The following is a 5,707-nucleotide window of genomic DNA, read 5'->3' as shown; positions in this document are numbered from 1 at the left end:
GTCTATATGGGCCCGGAGCGAGAAGAGCCGCAGAAGTGGGCGGGTTGGTGGTTTCACGGAGGTTGGTAGATTAAGAGACCAAATACACGGGGGGATATCCATGGTTAGAAGGACTGAAGAAATAGGATGCGCTATGCCCGATTAGTCATTCAATGTACAAATGTACTATCAATGATTCTATGGACTGTACAATATCCGTAGTGACTGTAATTGGAGTGTGGGTTTAGGTTTGATGTGCTATGGTCCGGTGTGGAAAAGTAGTTCCTGCTTATAAGCATGTTCTGTGGTGTAATATGCACGTCTTGATCTTATGTGCTATGTATAGTTAAGCATTTGTAGTACTATGTATTATTCATGGGGATAAACAATAATGCATTAGTTACATAGGGGAGGAAAAAATTGTGTATGCCTTTGGAGTACTTTATGGGTAAGCCATCAAATAGTATATATATATCTATTATTTTACTGTGCTCAGGGAGTAGTTTAATGTAGAATTTCAGCTTTGGGTGTTGATGGTAGAATTAATTATTCTTTCCCTGATTGTCCTGGGGAGTTAGTACGCCTCCTTTTCCGGCTTACAAGGCCGGGGTAATTGGATATACTACAAGGACGTTATCATTTAAGTAGCTTATTTTCAGTTAGGGCTGATAGAGGAATTAGAGTAATAATAAGGAAGTAGGCAATAGATGCGGTTTGGCCAATGGCTTCAAAGGGATATTCTACTGGTTGGCCTCCAATTCATGTAAGTGTAAGTAGGTCGGCTGCTAGGGTTCAGAATAGGATTTGGGTGATTGGTCGGAATGTTATACTTTGTTGTTTGGATATGTGAGTGGCAGGGATAATTGTTAGGATTATAATAGATAATAAAAGGGCTAGGACACCTCCTAGTTTATTTGGGATAGATCGTAAAATTGTGTATGCGAATAGAAAGTATCACTCTGGCTTAATATGGGGCGGGGTATTCCAGTCTGGGCAACAGCGCAAGACTGTCTCCAAAAAAAAAAGAGTGAGAAAGAACCAAAGAAACAAACAGCCAAGAATATCTCCACTGGGATCACAGACAAACTGGGGGTCAGGAATTCTGTGCACCTGTGCTTGGCAGCACCCACTCGAAGCAATCCGACGCCTGGAGTAGACCTGAAACATTCCCCGAACACACCCAGACCCATCGTCACAGGCTACAGGGGCTTAGCATAAGCTGTGACCAGCACAGAGTGAACAATAAGGAGCTCCGGCACAGCGATGACTCCTAGGAAGCTGGGCTTAAAGATGATGTCACAGCCATACACGGCCATCTGGAAGGCTGCCTGCCCAAGGCTGTGCCTTCTCAGGAGACAGCACAGGGAGAATACCAAGCTACTAGTCCCTGGCTGACCACGAGGCAAAAGGGGAAATACTCCCAACTGTGATAGCAGCCTCCAAGCCACACACACATCTGATGGGAAAGGGCAAAAATCTAACTGGCCAAGGGGCTTAAGCACAATTTTTTTTGAGAAGGAAAGAGACGAGGTCTTGCTCTCACTCAGGCTGCTAGAGGGCAGTGACATGATGAGCTCACTGCAGCCTTGAGCTCTCGAGCTCAAGCAATCCTCCCACCTCAGCCTCCTGAGTAGCTGGGACTTCAGGCATGCACCACCATGACCACCTTTTTTTTTTTTTTTTTAATTTTTGTAGAGATGGGGTCTTGCTGTGTTGCCCAGGCTGGTCTTGAATTCCTGGGCTCAAGTGATCCTCCTGCATTGGCCTCCCAAAGTACTGGAATTACAGGCATGAGCCACCACACTCAGTCAATTTTTTTTTTTTTTAGAGATGGGGTCTCCCTATGTTGCCCAGGCTGGTCTTGAATTCCTGTGCTCAAGTGATCCTCTTGCATCAGCCTCCCAAAGTGCTGGGATTACAGGCATGAGGCACCATGCCTGGCCAAGTACAACCTTTAACCATAAAGTGGCTTATGTTGACCCAGGGGTGACCCCTAGGTAGCCAAGTTAAAAGGTAAAAACAGAAAGAAAAAATCTGAGCAGGAACGTCAGAGTCTGCATAGTGTGAGATGAGGATCGTGATGGTGAAACTTGTTCAACTAAGTCACAAAGCAATACATGATCAGCAAACAACAGTAACCACAACCCCTGGCTGGAGTTGGGGTAATCAAGTGTCAGAGTTGCTAAAATATATTATCTAAAACGTCCAGCTAGCCAGGTGCGGTGGCTCACACCTATAATCCCAGCACTTTGGGAGGCCGAGGCCAGGCGGATCATGAGGTCAAGAGATCGAGGCCATCCTGGCCAACATGGTGAAATCCCGTCTCTACTAAAAATACAAAAAATTAGCCAGGCGTGGTGGTGCATGCCTGTAGTCCCAGCTACTTGGGAGGCTGAGGCAGAATTGCTTGAAACCAGAAAACGGAAGTTGCAGTGAGCTGGGATCTCGCCACTGCACTCCAGCCTGGTGATGCAGCCAGACTCCATCTCAGGAAAAAAAAAAAAGTCCAGCTTTCAAGATAAAACTGTGAGACATGCAAAGAGATAGGATAGGCTGGGCATGGTGGCTCATGCCTGTAATCCTAGCACTTTGGGAGGCCGAGGCCGGCAGATCACTTGAGGCCAGGAGTTCAAGACCAGCCTGGGCAACATGGAAACCCCATTTCTACTAAAAATACAAAACAAACAAACAAAAATAGCTGGGAGTGGTGGCATGAGCCTGTAGTCCCAGCTACTCAGAATGCTGAGGCCAGAGTATCACTTGAACCCGGAAGGTGGAGGTTGCTGTGAACAGAGATCATGCCGCTGCACTCCAGCCAGGGTGATGGAGTGAGACTCTGTCTCAAAAAAAAAAAAGAAAGAAAGAAATAGGATAGCATGACCTATCTACAGCCTTCACTGGTAAATGCTACCAAACATTTAAAGAATGCCAATTTTGAGCCGAGCACAGTGTCTCACACCTGTCATCCCCGCACTTTGGGAGGCTGAGGCAGGCAGATCACCTGAGGTTAGGAGTTCCAGACCAACTTGGCCAACATGGCAAAACCTCTTCTCTACTGAAAACACAAAAATTAGCCAGATGTGGTGGCACATACCTGTAATCCTAGGTACTCGGGAGGCCGAGGCACGAGAATCGATTGAACCCAGGAGGCGGAGGTTGCAATGAGCTATCACGCCACTGTACTCCAGCCAGGGAGACAGACAGACTCCATCTCAAATCAATCAATCAATCAATCAATCAATCAATAAACAAACAAACTGCAAGACGTGTATATTGAAAACCACAGAACATTGTTGAAAGAAATCAAAGGCCTAAATAAATGGGAAGACATTCCATAATCATGGATCAAAAAGACTTAATATTGTGGGTTTTGGCTTTTTTTTTTTTCTTTTGAGACGGAGTTTTGCTCTGTTGCCCATGGAGCACAAGGGCGAGATTTCGGCTCACCACCACCTCCGCCTCCCAGGTTCAAGTGATTCTCCTGCCTCAGCCTCCTGAGTAGCTGGGTGTATAGGCATGCACCACCACGCCTAGTTACTTTTGTATTTTTAGTAGAGACAGGGTTTCCTCCATGTTGTTCAGGCTGGTCTCGAACTCCTGACCTCTGGTGATCTATCTGCCTCAGCCTTCCAAAGTGCTGAGATTACAGGCGTGAGCCACCGTACCCAGCTGTTTTTGTTTTTAGAGACGAGGGTCTTGCTATGTTGCCCAGGGTGGACTTGAGCTTCTGAGCTCAAATGATCCTTCTATTTCAGCCTCCCAAGTACCTGGCACTACAGGTATGTGCCACCATGCTTAGGATTTAATATTGTTAAGATGCCAGTTCTTTCAAAAATTATCTACAGGGTCAACACAATTCCTATCGAAATTCTGACTGTAGTTTTATGAAAACTGACAAGCTGGCCCTAAAATTCCTATGAAAATTAAGAAACTTGGAATAGTTAAAACAATCTGGAAAAAGATGTACCAAGTTAGAGGTCTCACAACTTCCCAGTTTTAAAACTTACTGCAAAGCTACAGTAATTGCTGGGCACGTTGGCTCGTGCCTGTAGTCCCAGCTACTCGGGAGGCTGAGGCTGGGAAATGAAATTGCTTGAGTCCAGGAGTTCTGGGCTATAGTGCACTATGCCAATCAGGTGTCCACATTAAGTCCAGCATCAATGTGGTGACCTCCCAGGAGTGGGGGACTACCAGGTTGCCAAAGGAGCAGTGAACTGGCCCAGGTCAGAAATGGAGCAGGTCAAAACTCCCGTGCTGATCAGTAGTGGATCCCCCCTGTGAAGAGCCACTGCACTCCAGCCTGGACAACATAGTGAGATCCTGTCTCTAAAAAAAAAAAAAGCTACAGTAATCAAGACAGTGCATTACTAGCATAAGGATAGATATTAGATCAATAGAATAGAATCAAGAGTCCAGAAGTAAGCCCTTATGTTTTTGACAAGTGTTTCAAGTTGAGGGGGAAAGAATTGCCTTTGCAAAAAAATTAGTGCTGGGAAAACTGGATCATGACCATCTTTTCTGATAGTAACTCAGCTGTTAATTCTATTGAAGGTTATGACTAATTACATACTCATTGTATGTAATGAGTCACCCTTTTCTTGATGCTTTTATGATTCTCATTGACTTTCAACAGTTTGACTACTACGTGCCTAGTTGTGGATTGTTTTTTAGTTTATCCTATTTGGAATTCACAAAATTTTTCAAACATTTAGATTAATGTTTTTAAAATCAAACTCAGGAAGTTTTCACCCTCTATTTCTTCTAATATTCTTTTCCCCCTTTTCTTAATCCTATCCTTCGGGGACTGCCATTATGCATATATAAATACTCCTCAACTTAACAATAGAATTATGTCTTGATAAACCCATTTTAAGTTGAAAATATCATAAATCAAAATGCATTCAATATACTTAGCCTAGCAAACATCATACTTCATGGCCGAGTGCAGTGGATCATGCTTGTAATCCCAGCACTTTGGAAGGCTGATATAGGAGGATTGTTTGAGCCCAGGAGTTTGAGATCAGCCTGGGCAACATAGGAAGACCCTGTTGCTACAAAAATAAATAAATAAATGAACAATATAGCACTTCTGGAAATCAGATTCCTTTCTCCCTACTCCCTGGGGTTTGATGTTGTTGTTGCTTCTTGTTGATGGTGGTTGTTTAGTGACTTCTCTGGACTTAATTCTGTAAAATCTGTGTTCTTTGTTCTGTGCAACAACTGAAGACTTTGCTTAGTTATCTCAGTGGTCAGCTAATAATTGAACAGAGATCTGCCTAGACATGTACTTGCTTTGGCAGCACATACACTAAAATTAAAATGATACAGAGAAAATTATCTGACCCTTGTGCAAGGATTACACACAAATTCATGAATTATTCCATATTTTTAAAAAATTTATTTAAAAAATTAAAAAGAGACCTTTTTAAAAGCTTTGAACCATTCAGTTTTGCAGCATATGCTGAGGAACTGTGTGTGTGTTGAGGCACGTCTTTAATATTCCACCAAGCAACTTACAACTCTGCCTTAGCCTTCATTTCCTCTTGTGCAGGCTTTCAAGGTCAGCCAGAGGTGAGAGTTTAGGATATTCTCAGGTCTTCCTGGGTGTGCACCCAGCCCTGCACGTACATATAGCCCACTGAATTCTTGGAAACACAGCAGGAGCTTTTCAAAATATCTTATTGACATCTCATCTCCCACTTATTCCTTTTAAAAATTTTTGGTCAGT

At 43.7% G+C, this 5,707-nt stretch overlaps 1 non-coding gene across 1 annotated transcript; it reads left to right on the top strand.

Annotated features, from left to right (window-relative positions):
• Positions 1-5,263: 5,263 nt before the first annotated feature.
• LOC119472024 lies at positions 5,264-5,369 on the top strand. The gene has a single exon (XR_005201122.1). It is a non-coding gene; the product is annotated as a U6 spliceosomal RNA (small nuclear RNA).
• The last annotated feature ends 338 nt before the right edge of the window (positions 5,370-5,707 follow it).

This window comes from Cebus imitator, unplaced genomic scaffold (assembly GCF_001604975.1).
Source record: "Cebus imitator isolate Cc_AM_T3 unplaced genomic scaffold, Cebus_imitator-1.0 Scaffold82, whole genome shotgun sequence".
Classification (NCBI taxonomy): Eukaryota; Metazoa; Chordata; class Mammalia; order Primates; family Cebidae; genus Cebus; species Cebus imitator.
This window is presented reverse-complemented; position numbering and strand designations above follow the sequence as displayed.